The sequence below is a fragment of the Crinia signifera genome, chromosome 4, assembly GCF_055691185.1.
Source record: "Crinia signifera chromosome 4, ASM5569118v1, whole genome shotgun sequence".
NCBI lineage: Eukaryota > Metazoa > Chordata > Amphibia > Anura > Myobatrachidae > Crinia > Crinia signifera.
Genome location: NC_139220.1, coordinates 203866319 through 203884697, shown reverse-complemented (window position 1 = coordinate 203884697; position 18379 = coordinate 203866319). Strand labels below are relative to the sequence as shown.

Sequence of the window (18379 nt, the reverse complement as noted above, 5' to 3'; positions counted from 1 at the left end):
GGGACAGGTTTTCACTCTGGTGGGGAGGTGGCTAACTGATCGCTGGGCTCTAAAGATTTGCAGCCCAACTATCAGGTCTGAATTGGGCCCATAATGCGATTTAATTAAGGGTTCATTTGTCTCATGGTGCCACACATCGGGCCTTATTCTGGTTCAGTCTCAGAGGCAAATTTCATCTCAAATGGACAAAACCATGTGCACTGCAGGTGGGGCAGATGTAATATGTGCAGAGAGAATTAGATTTGAGTTACTTATTTTTTTTCTGTGCAGGGAAAATACTGGCTGCTTTATTTTTACACTGCAATATAGATTTCACTTTGAAGTAAAACCCCACCCAAATCTAATTCTATCTGCACATGTTACATCTGCCCCACCTGCAGTGCACATGGTTTTGTCCATTTGAGAAGGAATTTGCCTCTGAGAGTGAACCAGAAAGATGCACTGTGAGATGTGTGCTAAGTACGATTCGAGGTATTATGTGTGCTATGCAATTTGAACTTTATACAGTGTGCTATTTGAACTACATAAGATTTTATCTACATACGATTTGGACAAGACTACAATACTGTATGTAATTTTTTAAACATTTTATTTGATCAAACCCTCATACACTCCTCATACCATAAAGTATTTTTAAAACTTGAGAATATCGTTTTCCTAGTAGAGAGTGGTAGAATAGCTTCCCCAAGTGGTGAAAAAAAGGTTTTCTGCAGGTTTCTTTTTCAAAATGCATTCCATATGAAATATATTTTTTTATAAGTTGGAGGGGTATCCTGAATCCACACTTATAATATGGTTTTACAAGCAGCAGATTAGTATGCCAACAACTTACCCACATCTGATTCTCTCTGCATATTTTACATCTGCTCCACCTGCAGTGCACATGGTTTTGTCCATTTGAGAAGGAATTTGAATCTATTTAGGAGGGGTCCACCATAAAATTTACCTCAGATATTTTCTGTGCGACTAGTCACCCCCAAAAAAATCCTCCATACTTTCACATACCCCAAGACCAGGAACAATGCCCCCCCCCCCCCCCCCCGCCTGGAGCCCGCCCATGGATTATGATTGTGAGTGTCTGCAGCCCCCCCACCCCAGCTAATCCACTGCCCCCCACCCCAGCTAGTCAGCGGCAGGCTCCAGCTGCCCCCCCCCCCCCCCCCCCTGCTGGTCAGCCTCAGAGCAGAGAGGTAGTCTGCGGGTGGTGCCCGCTGCCCCCGCCCCTGCAGAGCGGGTGAAGGGGGGGGGGGTGCAGCAGGCGGGGGGTCGTCTGGGGCGCTGACAGGGCTTGCACCGGCCCTGCTGCCAGACTTATTTGTTCTTATTTTCCCTGGGGACACGCTCTGCTGTAGCCGCCTGGGAGCCACTTACTGTGTAGAGACTGCCTGGGAGCCAATCACAGTGCATCAGCCGCACCAGAGCCAGACACAGAACAGAGGCCACCTAGGTGCCAGGCTGGGGGGATCTCCTCCTCCTGCTGTGCCTGTGGCTGCTGAAGGATTGCACCACAGTAATAGTACTCTCCCTCCACCTTCAGCCCCGAAGCCACTTTATGCTCTCCTGGGGCACGGAGAATTTCCCTCCACCTGCAGCCCCGCACCCACCCTGTGGCCTGCACTCTCCCCGGCAGGCTTCAGCCTCGTGTACACAGTGAGTGGAGCTGACTACGGATGTCCATCGACCATCGATGATTAGAAAGCATTGATGGTCTATGGCTGATGTTGAATAGTTTTGCCATCGATGGGGGAGAACCAGATGGTTTCCCACATCGATGTCAAGCTTAAACGAATAATACATTTTTTGCTTTTTCCCCAAGGTGCTGGGATTCGTAGCATAGCTCCACCCCTGGCATATGTGAAGCCCCGCCCCTGCATTTTGATTGGCCCCCAATGGCTTTTTTGGGGGGGAATCCTACCTTTTAGGCTAACCTCCGTTAGTCTTCTCCGAACCATTCTTGACAGAAACACCAGTTGCATTCAGTTCACTGCTAATGGCCACAGATTACATCCATCTGTCCCTGACACAAATTTGTTTTATTCTCCTATCATCAACAGCTGTTTTTCCGGCCTTATCCTTCTTTGTTTTGTATAGATTGTGTTTTCTGATAGCGTAAACAAAACATTCCTACTCCTGATGTTGTCACATTCCCACCAACTTCTCTCGCAATTGCTGCATACAAAAGATCATTTGGTACTTGTTTCCTAGCAGGGCGCCCAGATTTCCTACGTACGCTAACGTAGTGAAATCGCATCGCACATCGCATCGCATGGCTTTTTGTGGCGTGAGATGTGAGATGCGATCTCAGTAGTTAATATGGTAAAACACCAGCACTCTCCACGTCACCCCGAAGCGTGGCGAGCGGCAGTGGAACGCGTCCTCTGACCTTTTCATATTCTATATAGTGTGGCAAGCGCAGCGAGCCACCAAGTCCGAAGCCCCGCGAGGGGACGTGGAATACATGTAAAGTAATCCACGTACCCTCGCGGGGCTCGCAATGCTCGCCACGCTTCGGGCTCGGTGGCTCGCTGCACTCGCCACACTATATAAAATCAACTCCACCCCGACGTGGATAGTGGGGGTATAAAAAGGTCGGAGGACGCATTCCGACGCCCCTCGTGGGGCCCACCACGCTTCGGGGTGACGTGGAGAGTGGTGATGTTTTAGGTGTTTTACCATATGAACTACTGAGATCACATCTCACGCCACAAAAAAGGGCCATGCGATGCGATGTGCGATGCGATTTCACTCAGGGTGCAGTGAATAAATTAACTAAATTAACTACTGAGATCGCATCGTGCATCGCAAGGCACTACGCAGAATAGCCCACTAAGCAAATAGCTTAGTGGGCGCCCTGCTAGGAAACAAGTACCATCATTTTAACGTAAAACAACAATCCTGGGTCTCTACCTGGGTGACCAGTCACCACTTTGCCTGGACGACATTGTTCTATTTATTTTTTACACTGTCAATAGCACTAAACAATACACACAACATCCAACCATTATTGCACTTCAGTAACCAACTTTATTCTGCAATAATAATAAGCCAAACTGACCTTTCCCACCTTTGAACATGACCTTGCACCTTCTCATATACGACAGCTGAACATTGGTCCTCAGAACGACGATTCCGATTGGCTTGTAGTAGCTGTTACTACAATCTGCTTCTTGAATCTCAAGCATCTGTGCTTCTTTTACTTGAAAGTAGCATAACTTCTCTTGTAATGCAAATTATATATACATATATATATATATATATATATATATAAAAGGGGGGTTATCGGAGTGCGCTATAATGAGTACCACCTATCCAGTTCACATATAGTCCATTTCACTGGTATTCTTATCAGAAATTTCTCTCATAATTTTTTTCAAAATAAGGAGACTCCTTTTAGGATAAGTGATCCTTTATTCTTTAAACCTGGGTTTTTCTTTGGTGTGAAAGGGTCAACACGGGTCTTAAATCCCAACACTCCGACCCTGCTCTTGACGAGGGTCGGAGTGCCGGGATTTAAGACCCGTGTTGACCTTTTCACACCAAAGAAAAACCCTTCTTTTTCATAAAAATTCCAGGGTTGAAAAGCTTTAACCTGGGAATTTGCTTCTGGTGTGATTAGGGCCAGGCTTCATCTGGCAAAATGACCCAGCAGTCAAAAATGCCAGGTAATCCCGGGTGGCCGGTGTGAAAGGGGTATTAGCGATCTACTGTATTAATATAGAGAGTGAATTGAGTCACAGTAACTTTCAAAACATATTGCCCCATACTCTGGTCATCTGTATAAAGTTGTGTATGCTTTTGTTTTACTTTAGCCAAATCCCTTGGAATATGGGGCCTACTTTAGATCCCTTAGATCTGTGGCACATGACATAAAGGGGGTGATTCAGGTTGGTTTGCTAAAGCAAAGTCCTTCTTTAATGGGCACAACCATATGCACTGCAGGTGGGGCTGATGTAACATGTGCAGAGAGAGTTACATGTCTGTTGTTTATTGTAAATGGTGAATTGACTGAGATAAAAATTGTATTGTTTTTCTATATATTTATAACAAAGATGAGACACTAGTTCTGCTGTTCCCTGCATTGCTTTACTTGCATAATGTTCCCATTTCACAAATTATTTGGTACTTTAAGGGGATATTCAATCTCCGGCGAGCACCTCCCCGACAGCATTGAGCAGGGTATCTCGGCAGAACGAGCCCGACATCACTAGCTGTCTGGCTCGTTCTGCCGAGAACAGCCGGGAAGTGACGAGCTGCCGGCTGCAGCTCGCCTCTTCCCGGCCGCAACTCACGGCTACGCCCCCTTTTCGCTCCCCGGCAGGCGGGACATTGAATCCCGCCTGCGTGTTCTCGGTCGAAGCTCGAATGCCGTGACCCTGACATTGAATACCCCCCTAAATGTTAATCTTTTGACTATGATGGTAGAAACATGTTTCTGGAAATAAACTAATATAATTTAATAAAGATGACACACCTGTAATGCCTTTGTTATAACGTGCTGGTGTGTTTTAAGCTTCAGAGCATTATGTGGGATGCCAAAACAAGTAACAATTTAATTAAAGAATATTCTCATAACAGATCTTTGTAGGAGGCAATTATGGTCCTGTCAGAGGCAATAAATGAAAATCGCTGGGAGAGATGGCGCAGAAGTCATTTCTGTCTCTCTGCTGGTCACCAGTGTTTAATGCAGTCTCAGAATGAATAGTTGGATGTGGTGTTTGTATTGGCTGAATCAGCAACAGTGGTGTGCATGGTGCAAATCCAAGGCTTATCAAATGGGCTTAATCACTTACACACTAACAATGTGTTTGAGAAGTAATTCTAACACTCCTTGTATTACTATTTGCCAATGTAGGAGAAATTCATTTCGTCAGGAGAATCACAAGTGCTGGCATAAGGCATAGTTTACTACCCTTCTACATTAAGCAGGAGACTCTGAAATAGTATAAATCTCCCTGAAGAGTCTGGCAATCAAGCCTAACCCACATCCACATTATGCAACCATTACATGTTATGTTGGGGGGGGGGGGGGGGGGGGAGATAAATAATAGATATTTTCATTGAAATGGGATCATCAGCGTCATTTCCCTGCATTGCTTATATAATGCACAATAACCATTGTATTAATAGTCATTTTGAATAAGGTTTCCTCTACCTCCCCATGGCAGCCACTAATGGGTTAAGTCCCAGAGGGTAGTCTATTGGAAAGGAGACAAAAAAAAAGAGAACACTGGTCCCCATATAAGCCCCTCCCATACAGGTCTCAGTGTCTTTTTTCCTTTCCAGGGTAGTGGAATAGAAGCTTACCCTGAGCTGCCGAGCTCTCTCCACAGTCTAGTGCTGTTGGGGACAGGCTACAAGGATAAAGGTAACCCGCTGTCGAGTGCAGTAAGGGTACCTGAGTCTGCTGGGAGATCCTGCCGGAGGGAGAGTATGTGCAGGACACGCTGGGTGTGAGTACAGGCGCCGGCGGGAATGTGCGGTCAGCGTGGAGGCGCCCTACAGGCGCAGGAACCAGCGTTTATGTCCAGTCGGCGTCTGACGTCACTGGGCGGCCGGACAGAGGGAACGTGCGGCGCGTCTGACGTCATCAGACGCGGACGGACGCGCCGGCACGCATGAGCGTCAATAGGACGCTAAGGATATATACCGGTGGATTCAAAACAGGCATGGCGGACATGTAAAGAGCCTACAGGTGTTCCCCGCAGTGCGTGTTCCCCGCGGTGACGAACCAATGAAACCCAGCAGACCGGTAAGACTCCAGAGATGGCTGTAGCCAGAGGAGGGCAATTATGCTAAAATACTGATTATGGTTTTGCTTCTAGCTAAAAGCTACTAAGCAAGGAGAAGGCATAATGCAGGAAGAGAAAAGGCAGAGAGTCTCAGGGTAAGCTAGAGGCAAAGTATGTGATTTAAGTATTACCTATAAGCTGAGTGTAATTAAAAAAAAATTTTTTTTTGTAGATCTGACACCAGCAAAAAGGAGTCTGATGGAGTAAGACACAAGAAGCATCGCCCAGCTAAATGTTCTCTCTGTGACCAGGTGTTACCAGAGGAATACATGGGTGCAACTTGTGAGGCGTGTAAGATAGCCCAAAGGGGATCTTTTCCGCCGCTGACGGAGCTAGTAAGCTTGTTAAAAACGGCGCTAGCAGATACATTTGTGGCCAAACAAGACAAAGGGAAAAAGTCAGCAAAGAGGGGCAGAGCAGTGATTTCTGATGGCTCTGATGATTCAGCAGAGGGACCCTCTACAAAGGAGGATGATTTGGAGGAGGGGGAAGTTGAGCAAGATAAAACGGATTCAGACTTCAATCCGGCTCTAATTGAGAATCTTCTAGCACTGATTCATAAGTCACTCAATATTGAGGAGACGAAAGAAGAAGAAAAACTACAAGATTCAATTTTTAGAGATAAAAAGAAAAAAATTAAAACTTTTCCCCTCTCAAAAACCCTCAAGGAGCTGGTAGAAGAAGAGTGGCAGCATCCTGACAAGAAGGTGGCAGTACCTTTAAAAATCACAAAAATGTACCCATTTGATCCGGATCAAGTGAAGTATTGGGATGAATCTCCCAAAGTAGACTCGGCCATTGTAGACTCCCAAAGTAGACTCGGCCATTGCTAGGATCTCCAACGTTGCCTCTGGAAGATGCAAATATTTTTAGAGATGCAATGGAGAGGAAAATTGAGGTTAACCTCAGAAAACAGCATGTGACGGCAGGAGCAGTGATGAAGGCATCCTCAGCGATGGCGATCACCTCGAGGGTGTTGCGTTCTTGGTGCCAAGATCTAGAATCGGATACATTGGATGGAATAAGGAGATCAGAGTTGATTAAAATAATGCAAAACATCCAGGTGGGCGTTGAATTTCTATGTGACGCTTCCTTGGATGTGCTAAAATTAGCGGCAAGGACCAGTGCTACGGCGAATGTAGCAAGACGAGCCCTGTGGCTTAAACCTTGGGCGGCTGATACTCAATCTAAACAAAAATTAATAGCTTTGCCGTTTCAGGGACAGTATTTGTTCGGAGCGAAGCTAGATGATATTATTACAAAACTGTCAGGGGGGAAATCAGTCTGGTTGCCGCAAGATAGAGGAAGAAGGGGTTTTTTGGGAAAACCTTTTAGATATCAACAAACGGAAGTAAAGGAAGCAAGGACCTACAGGCCAGGAAGAAGCTATAGGAGATCCTGGGCAGCAAACAGAAGTTTTTTTCGCGGCCAAAGAGGAAGAGAGGGGAGATATCCGGCTAGACAATTCAGTCAATGACGCCAGGATGACAGTTGGGGGCAGATTGCTCGAATACGGGCAAATCTGGTCCCAATCTGTGAAAGACAGATGGGTTCTGGACATTGTAAATTACGGATACAAGATCGAGTTTGTGAAATACCCGGGGTCCTGGAAGACAGAATCTCCTATCCCAAGAGACCCGGAGGAAAGGGTCGCTTTGCTGACAAGTTTAGACAATATGATTCAGCAAAAGGTAGTAGAGAGAGTACCGGAAGGTCAAGAAGGCCATGGTTGGCAGTCAAGATTTTTCGTGGTCAGGAAGGCAACCGGAGGTTTCAGAACAATCCTAGACTTGAGAAAGTTAAACTCATACGTGAGAGTAAAAAGGTTCAAAATGGTATCTCTAAGGACGATTCTGCCGGATGTAAAAAGGGGAGCTTTCTTGACTACCTTAGATCTTCAAGACGCTTATCTACACATTCCCATATCCCAAGGTCATTACAAGTTTCTAAGATTCTGCATAAAAGGAGAAGTGTATCAGTTTGTCACTCTACCATTCGGGCTAGCCACCTCGCCCAGGACGTTCACAAAAGTGTTGGTGGTATTAATCGCCAACTTAAGACAGCAGGGCATACCCGTATGGCCGTACCTGGACGACATCTTAATTATGGCTCATACAAAGGAACAATCGGAGGATTATACGAGAAGGGTAATGCAATACCTAATGGCTCACGGATGGCTAATAAACTTAAAGAAAAGTCAAATAAATCCATCAAGAAAAGTAAAATACTTGGGAGTATCGATAGACACAGAGTCAATGACGATAAAATTGACAGAAGACAGGAGAAAGAGGCTGGTCAAAGAAGTGGACGAGCTGCAAGGCAAAAAGAGGGCATCATCAGCGACACTGATGAAGGTCCTAGGACTCATCTTAGCAGCACTGGAGACAGTTCAGTGGGGAAGATTTCACATGCGGGCCCTACAGAATTGTTTTCTCACACAGTGGGACGGAGATGGAAAAAACAAGGATCAATCCATTATACTGTCAAAAGGAGCAAAGCAAGACCTAAAGTGGTGGTCTCTCGCTCAAAGAATGAATCAGGGAAAGATGTTTGCAGTGAAACAACAAGTGGTAGTAACCACGGATGCCAGCCAGTCAGGTTGGGGAGCAGTATGTGGCGACCACTTAGTTCAGGGTGTATGGTCAAAGGAAGTAAGCAGAAAACATTCAAATGTAAGAGAGCTAAAAGCAGTGTTTATGGCGTGCCAACGTCTGCAAGATTGGTTAGTTGGAGAAGACGTAGTCATAAGATCAGACAACCAATCGGTGGTCTCCTATATCAACAAACAAGGAGGCACGAGGAGCAGAGATCTGATGCTGGAAGTGTCAAAAATAGTTGCCTGGGCCGAAGGTCGAGTAAACAGTCTGGTAGCAGTGTTCGTGGCAGGCAAGGACAACTGGCAAGCAGACAGTCTCAGCAGACACGAGTTGAAACCAGGAGAATGGGAATTGGCACCAGAGATATTTCAGAAACTGGTGCACATGTGGGGATTACCCAAAATAGATTTGATGGCCACGGGGAAAAACGCAAAAGTAAAGAGGTTTTTCTCAAGACATTGGGAACCACAGGCGGAGAAGGCAGATGCACTTACGGTCAAATGGGAAAGAACTTTGGTGTATGCATTTCCCCCGTTCCCTATGATAGCGAAACTACTGAACAAAATTCAGAAAGAAAAAGCTACGGTGATAGCAGTGCTACCATTCTGGCCGAGACGGGCCTGGTTCCCCAAATTACTGGAGTTGAAGGTGGAAGGCCCTTGGATGTTGCCCAATCGGAAGGACCTCATAGGCCAGAACAGAGTATGGCAGAGTCAACCACGCAGCTGGACATTAGCGGCATGGTTACTGAACCCCAACTGCTAGTGAGAAGAGGCTTCTCAGGGAAAGTGGTTGGGACTCTTCTCAAAGCAAGAAAGAGTTCAACATCCAAGGCTTATCATAGAGTATGGAGGAAATATGTAGCCTTCTGCAAGGCAAGTAAGAAGCCATCAAAAGATCTGCCGACAGTAATGTAGTTTTTACAGGCAGGTTTAGACAGGAACTTATCAACTAGTTCTATTAAAGTACAGATTTCGGCATTGTCAGCAATGCTGGACTGGAAACTGGCTGATGACAGATTTATAAGAAGATTTGTGCAAGCAGCAAAACGTATTAGACCAGCGTTTCATAACCCATTACCACCGTGGGATTTGAACCTGGTGCTTAATGCACTGGTAGATTCACCGTTTGAGCCTCTTCATGAAGTATCGTTGAAGTGGCTCACAGTTAAAGTGGCATTCCTGATAGCCATCACCTCGGCTAGGAGGGTGTCGGAGATGCAGGCTCTGTGGATAAAACAACCTTTTTTGAATTTCTTTGAAAAGAAAGTAGTACTAAGGACTAATCCCCAGTTCTTACCAAAAATGGTCTCAGCATTCCACATTAATCAGGAGATCGTACTCCCGTCATTTTGTGCGAATCCGACCAATTCCAAGGAAGAAAGGCTACACAAATTGGATGTGGTGAGAGCTCTAAAATTGTACCTAGAAAGAACTAAGGACTGTAGGAAGACAGAGAGATTGTTTATCCTTACAGAGGGGAAAAATAAAGGAATGGGGGCAAGTAAAGCAACCCTTTCTAGGTGGATAAAAACAGCAATTATCGAAGCCTATAGAATTAGAGGCCAGCAGCCTCCAGTGGGTCTTAAAGCTCATTCGACAAGAGCCATGTCAGCGTCATGGGCAGAGAAGGAATCTGCTTCCTTGGAAGAAGTATGCAAGGCAGCGTGCTGGACCTCAGTACATACATTCACGAAACATTATAGGGTGGATGTAGCAGCTTCTTCGGACGCAAAGTTTGGCAGGAAAGTGCTAAGTGCTGTGGTGTGAAAATACTGTATATATATAAAAAAAAAAAAAAGGAATTTCTTTCTATCTTTTCTGGATAAGGTGAGGTAACCAATATTATTTAGCCCACCCAGTAACTTGAACTGCTTGGGTATTACCCATTAGTGGCTGCCATGGGGAGGTAGAGGAAAGTACGGATTATTACCTGTTAATATGCTTTCCTCTACTCCACCATGGCAGCATAGTTCCCATCCCGTATGTTTAAGATTATTGTGCTGTATAACAAGACACTGAGACCTGTATGGGAGGGGCTTATATGGGGACCAGTGTTCTCTTTTTTTTTGGTCTCCTTTCCAATAGACTACCCTCTGGGACTTAACCCTTTAGTGGCTGCCATGGTGGAGTAGAGGAAAGCATATTAACAGGTAATAATCCGTACTTTCTTGTGGCCACTTATATGGAAGCAAGTTTACAACACACCCTACATGTGTTAGTGTATTTTCTTCAACAAGTACATTGGATCATATTAACTGCTTTGGGGTTCATCTACATTTGGATGTAAGTCATATTATGACATGAGTCTCAGATGAAGCAGTGCATGTCCGCGCCTCTCCTTGTCACACACTGCCTCATCCTCTGCATCACTGTCTCACCATCACCTTCTCTCTCCTGTCATCCTCTGCCTTCTCAAGGCATTAACCTCTGCTTGTCATACACCTAAGGCATTCCCTTTGGCGTAGCTACACCCCTTACTGTGAAGCCACGCCCCCTTTCCCCCTATCATGGTGCCGTCCCTGTGCAGTCATATTCTGGATTTGCCCCTGTACAGACCCTTATATGTACTTTGGTTAGACCAAGACACACACCCTCAACGGGATGTCATGAAAAATTGTACTACCAACTGTGATCTCCCTGAAACTAGTTTTCAAATATAGGCAAGTATGGCATAAAGGCATACCTCCCAACCTTGGAAGTTCAGCAGGCGGGACGCTGCTGCTGCGCGCCGGAGGCCTAATTTGGGGGCGTGGCCTATACTTGCGGCTCTTCCGCGAGGCCACGCCCCCATTTTGCCGCTATGGGGGCATGACCCAGAGGCTCTGTGAGCCTCTAGCCATGCCCCCAGCCCCCTGGCTGCGGGAATAGACGCTGTGCGCATGCGCACAGCGTTTATTCCCCGCTGCTTAGCAGCTGACAGGGGGGACTCCCAACAGCCCCCCCACACCGCGGGACACTGCCGCCCGCGGGTGCGACAGTAGGACAGGCCCTGACAATCGGGACTGTCCCGATAAAATCGGGACTGTTGGGAGGTATGTAAAGATGTACTGAAAACATATACAGTATCTCAGGTTTTGTATGACTGTCATTTCTGAGAATTAAAAACTTCCATGTCTGAGATGGGCTTTGTCTGTTTTTCCTGATTGTTTGACCATTGGTAGCACAGTTTAACATTATTTTTTAACACAGTTTAACAGTTTAACATTATTTTTTAACACAGTTTAACATTATTTTTGTTTTAATTGAAACTCAAATAAGTAATCACAAAAAAATGTAAAGAATTACATGTTTAATTTTACTATATAGTTATTTGCTAGTTTGGCATGATGAAGCAGAGCCCAAAATAGCAGGGGAACATTCTATCACCCAGCATCTTTCACAGGTTCCTGCAGTAAGGTGCTTATGCCGTACCAAGCTGTATGACTCAACACACACACATATCTAGACATATAAACCGCATCAAATAAAATCATTATTTTCTTAATGACATCACTAACCCTGTTACTTTGTACTCAATCCATATGGAGATGGGGCACACCATCTCAGTTATAATAGAGGGCGTGAGTGAAGGGCTACACCCAAGTGTTATTTATTATAGTAGGGAGTAAATGATTCTTCATGACAACAACAATGGCAGATTGTCTCTCTGTTTTGCCAATAGTTATAAAATAATACACACTATTTACTATGCATTCAAAAAAGTCATCTCTTAATCCACTCACAAAGCTGCCAGAGGCCGTGTTTCTTTGTAAACTATTAAACAGACTGTTATGCCCTGGGTACATGGTTTAAATTGGTCTATTTTTATATTCGATTTTACTTATATAAGCAAAATCGAATCACAAGCGAATGGACATCAATCGATCTTCAGCTTCATTTGATCCTGATGCATGGCCCCGTGGCATCAAAATGTAATAGAAAACTAGAATGTACAGGTAAGACTATTTAGTACAGAGCTGTACTAAATAGTCCAAATCTAATGCATTTTGCTTGCCGCTCGGTGTTATCCCAAGCGAATCGCAAGCAAAATGGCACCGTGTGAACACCCCTTAAGCCTGTCTCCTATGTGGTAAACTGTATCAGATTTGTTTTTAGATAAGGGCTAACAATAAACAAAATGGAGGAGATGTGAAACGTATTACATTTTCTGGAGCAAGTGTCTGCGGTAATACAGAGAATAATAGGAATTTGTTACTCACCCTGCTGACTGCCTGCTCCATGGGATACCCTCTGTGGGGTCAGAGCGGCATGCATGCACAGCTGCCCATGGCAGGACAGTAGGGGCGCTTCCACTCCTCAGTAGGTGAAGACACTGCACTGGGTGAGTGACAGGGATTACCCTTGGGTTTCCCTGCTGTATTCTGTACACAGTGGGCTTCAATTAGGGGAAAGCGGGCTACTCTCCCCCCTATTGTGATCTCTCACTGTTATACTATGTGTGAGGAGAGTCTGTGTGTGTGTGTGTGTGTGTGTGTGTGTTGCTTACAACCACACTTACCTGGCAGCAAGGGATACTAATCCCAAAGCTTCCCAGAAGCTGTTTACATGCACACAGTGTAAGGAGCAATTTAAGGGTGTGAGAATTGTTACCAGTTGGCTGACCTATTCAGAACCCGCCTTCTTCCATTTTAAATGCAGAGGGGGTGACCAGTGTGCTTTCCACCCTGGCATCTGAGCTCGCAGCTTCCTGCAGGGACAGGGAGATTTTGCATATACAGATCTCATCTATCAGTTCCGCAGAACCTTCCTCGGCCAGGGATCTCATTAAGACTGTGGATTCCCTGGTTAGATCGGTTAATTTGCCCTCATAGACCACAATGGCTCCCATCCTGCTAAAAAGAGGGGTATCCTATTGCTCCCCTGAGGGAGGGGAATTAGTGTTGTGAATAGACTGTGGCTTCCTGTTTAAACATCAGATTTTCATCCTTTCATTTGAGGAAGCTAGTCAGGCAAAATCTTGCTAAATTCACAGATTTTTGGGAGACTACAGCAATAAACTTTACATTCGTCTCTCAGAAAATAATTGTAACACTAGTTGCTGCTGCATTGTGCACCTTACTGGCCCATTCCTGCCACATGGCAGATTTTTCTCTATGCCCTATACTGGCTGCTGCTGCTGAATGTATTTCATGAATGTCTTCCTGAAATGTAGTCACATACTTTGAGCAGCATCCCTGTACTTCTGCTCAAAATTTCCTGTATGACATACGGGGTCCAATCTTTTAGGGGTCCAATTCGTTGCAACCTGCTGCATCACACAGTCCGAGAAGCCTCCTCTCTTACCAGATTACTGAAGCGTTACATAAGTACACCTACTGTATACTTTCCTAATGTCCAATGCTTAGCTACCTAGGCCTTACCCTGATAATCTGTCATGTTTATTTCATATAATGTATTCTCATTAAACAGCTATAGAGTTGTTTAAGAGGTATTTAAAGAAAAATTATATATATAGAAATTAATTAATACTATAGTAAGCTGTCACGTATCGTAGAAGATTTACAGTGGCCCATTGAAAGGGAGAAATAATTCCTCCATGCTTAATTTCGTTAGTCCAACAGGAAACTTCTTCACATAACTATTTTTGAGCCTGCATATACAGAAATATTGTAATAGTAATTCTGACAAGTTAAATGAAGAGATGTTATTTACTGTATATGAAAATTCTATATCAAAAGAATGATAAAGTCCACCGGCAGTATAACTAAATAACGAGTTGTTTGGAAATAAAAGAGTATCATCAATAATAACAAAGAACAATTTCATCCAATATTTTTCTAGTAGGAGCCTGAAGCTCCACAATGTAAACCATCCAGTTTGTAAGTCCTTTGCAGATTTGATGTGAGCTAGGGTAACATACAGTAACCTTCTAGGTATCACAGTCAGTCCCAGCCAAAGTACAGCATGAGTCTGTGCACTACAAACAGTCCTATTAGAATGCGCAGCATTCCCCCAGGTGCACACTCCTCGCCACTGCTTGACCTTCAGAGAAGATGCCTTGACCTTCAGCTTGCATACTCTGGCTCAGCAAGAAGTGCTCAGGAAGTGCTGCTGCTTCTTCTTCTGGAGCCAATAACTTTCCTTCTCACTGTATCATCCTCCACATCGCTTTCACAATTCCTCTAGATAGAAACAAGCATGAAAAGTTGATGATTCATTTTTTATTTACTGGCACCAAACTTATTTGTATGAATTTCTCATTTGATCCAATGGATAGAAAAATAATAATTAAGTGACATAGAATAAAAATACTAAAAGTTCATACACAGTGACATTATTTTTTGGCTCAGAAAGGTCCTACTGGAGTGACATCTTTTACTATATCCTCTAGTGTGTACACTCAATATCCCTGCTAATGCTATGGCCAGGGGAAGGGAGGGCTGCTACCAAGGGGGGTGGGGGCACTGCTACCGCTATGGCCCGGGGATGGGTGGTGTGCGGACACTACTCACCAGGCACCGCCGCGCTTCCATCCGCTGTTGACGTCATCCGACAGCGGCCGCAGCCTGGTCAAAAAGTGCAGCGTATCCCAAAACAAATATGGCCGCCGCATATGTGCATTTAATATATGCATATATGCGGCAGCCATATTTGTTTTGGGCTATGCTGCCGTTTGTGACCAGGCTGCGGCAGCTATATATGAAAGCTGTCTGCGGATTATCTAAAAGTTGCACATTTTGATATACGTGAACCATTAGAGGAAGTGGAATCATTGTAATTTGGAGGCAATCTGGATAAACAACCAATAAGGAGGATGTTCTAACAGAATTGTAACGCATAGCTAATAAATGGATATATTTTATTAACCTGAGTGCACCCGTGACAAGCAGCCCCTCTTCCTCTTGTAGCTACATGTTCCCAGATATTATTAAAGCTGTCTGACATATTAGCGTGCTGATTCTGTGAGAAGGTTGTACACAAAGTGATGGAAGGTTCAGTCATAGGCCATAAGATGTGTGGGCATCTTTTCTTCAAAGCAACTAATTAATTCTAAAGAAAAACATTCTAAGTTGTACTTTTTAATGAGGCAATTTTCAATGTTTTTTCATACTTTGCAAAGATGTAACTTAAGTTATCAATAAAATGTGACATAATAAAACTTGCATATCCCTCCAGTGCCTTATACAGTATACAGAAAGCTGTTTATGATCAAGACAATATTCAGCATTAATAAAATTATTTCATAGGATCACACGATGGCACTTGGCAAGGGACAGGGGGACAACTGCCCTTTGTGTCACTCTGGTTTTACATACAATGGCCAGCTACAAGTAATGCACTCAACAACGGGCAGTCATTGTAAATAGCATAAACGTGTGCTTGTTCCCCAAGCCCTGCTGTGTGACACAATATCATAGACAATAGGCCAATACTATTACCGATGTAAGGCTTTCTGCATCAAGGACTTTCTTCTTCAGGGAGCGACTCAGGTGATTGCAGAGAGACACTACACTATAAGAAAGCTGAAGAAAGGGACATAAATGACTATCCATCCAAAGCACCATCATATTATATACAGGGAGAGAAATCACATTGTACTCTATATAGTTTACAAGGCCTGAAGGTAATGACTTCAATACAAATGAGATTGCACAGTATACAGAATAGAAAAGACTTATGCTGGGTACACACCAGGACGACAAGGGTCCAATCCCATCAATCTAGATCCAATTCCGACCGATTGGATGTAGATTGTGTGGTGATTGGGCCCTTTTCTGTCCTGGTGTGGACCGATACCGTTCTGATACGCGGTCCTGCGGGTCGGATGGTCGTTATTCAGATCCTACCTGCAGCAGGTAGGATCTGGAAACGACCATAGTCCCGGGTGCGGGTCGCCATCAGATCAGACCCGCTCCCGGTGCACATCGTGAGCGGGTCGTGCCCCCCCGCGCGTCAAGTGAGCGGGTCGTAAGAAACACTGAAGAACCGCTCACATCGTGCATCTTGAGCGGGTCGTCCTGGTGTGTACCCCGCATAAAACATAGCAAGTTCTTAAATGTTACTAGCTGAACCCAGCCTGGTAGCTTTCCCCATCAACTGAGCCACCGGATTTAGCAGAAACTGTGTTATTTTATTATATGAAAAAAAGGGTGTAGTTTGTACTGGCGCTGGTTGAATGAAACCAAAAACAATATAGGACGGTAAAAAATTAAATCAGTTTACTAAAAAATTAATTAATACAACATATACATACATATACAAATTATTCACAATAATTGCAATTTCTAAAAAGGGACTAATGATGAAATAGGCTCAGTCTCATCCACCAATAGGTGGTATGTAAATAGGTTAAAAAGTCAAATAGCAGCTGATAGGGAATTTTTATATATTACCATCCTTGATCTTCCTTGTATTTGGAAATAGAATTTGTAATCCAAAGGTTTGTGCTGGACCAAGATTTTCTAGTGCTTTGTGTTGCCACAGGCACAGCTCCCCTTGTATATGGCTCACCGCAATATCCAAATTCAGGGACCAAGCTGAATCCCACAGCCTCAGCGTTGACAGGATTCGGTGTCGATTAATGCCAAATTGTGGGGATGAATGGATAGGTCTGCTGAACGGATGGTACCCCGTCTGCTATATATGTAAAAGCTCAACGCGTTTCTCCGGTTGTTTAGATATCCGGCTTCCTCAGGAGCAAGTGCTGACTTTCTCAGCAGTAGCTATTCTTATACCCCTATGGGGATCTCATTAGTCCTCTCACCTGTGTGAGTACCGCCCTTTTGTTCATAGGTAATATTGCACTTGTACATCAAAATCATACATATATTTCATAAAAAGTATTTTATGTTACTATAAAAAGGAGGCAGTCCTATATTAGTACAGAAAAACATAAAGCTCAAAATAATAAAATTAATAAATTGTATACACTCGTAATAAAGACAATTGGGTTCAGCCCTCCTCTGTTGTGGTTGGCTGGAATGAAATCACATGACCTTAACTAAGCAGGTCTATAATCGGTTTCTGATTTGTTATAGTCAGAGATTAAGCATTGTACATACAATAATTAATTGTGCTAGCTACCGTACTGCCGGGGACTCAGCCGTCCATCACCGATTGCCGGTATCAGCGAGTGGAACGGCGTAATCCCCACACAGCCCGGAGCCAGCGTCTCACCTGTTGCCCGGCAACACCGTCCGGTCACGTGGCATCATCACGTGACCCGGAGGCGTGCCGAGCAAGGGAGATAGTACCCGTGTGACATCATCACGCTCCGCTGCGTGTCACGCAGGTAGGAACGTGTGTCTGTCACAAAGAGGCGCATCAGCGTATCCGGCTTCATAGTACTGGCAGATGGAATCTGCATCACAAGGGGGGCAGTGCCTAGATACTATTCGGCCAGAACGTCGATAGCGTCTCTAACGTTGCATAGCAACATTCGGGATTGGGAATTATAACCAATTGGTTATAATTCCCAATCCCGAATGTTGCTATGCAACGTTAGAGACGCTATCGACGTTCTGGCCGAATAGTATCTAGGCACTGCCCCCCTTGTGATGCAGATTCCATCTGCCAGTACTATGAAGCCGGATACGCTGATGCGCCTCTTTGTGACAGACACACGTTCCTACCTGCGTGACACGCAGCGGAGCGTGATGATGTCACACGGGTACTATCTCCCTTGCTCGGCACGCCTCCGGGTCACGTGATGATGCCACGTGACCGGACGGTGTTGCCGGGCAACAGGTGAGACGCTGGCTCCGGGCTGTGTGGGGATTACGCCGTTCCACTCGCTGATACCGGCAATCGGTGATGGACGGCTGAGTCCCCGGCAGTACGGTAGCTAGCACAATTAATTATTGTATGTACAATGCTTAATCTCTGACTATAACAAATCAGAAACCGATTATAGACCTGCTTAGTTAAGGTCATGTGATTTCATTCCAGCCAACCACAACAGAGGAGGGCTGAACCCAATTGTCTTTATTACGAGTGTATACAATTTATTAATTTTATTATTTTGAGCTTTATGTTTTTCTGTACTAATATA

The 18379-nt window shown here is 44.7% G+C and overlaps 1 long non-coding RNA gene across 2 annotated transcripts in view; it reads left to right on the top strand.

Moving 5' to 3' along the window:
- Positions 1 to 18379, top strand: part of LOC146074874 (uncharacterized) — a 55193-nt gene that overhangs the window by 12680 nt on the left and 24134 nt on the right. The gene's annotated exons all lie outside the window — the stretch shown is intronic.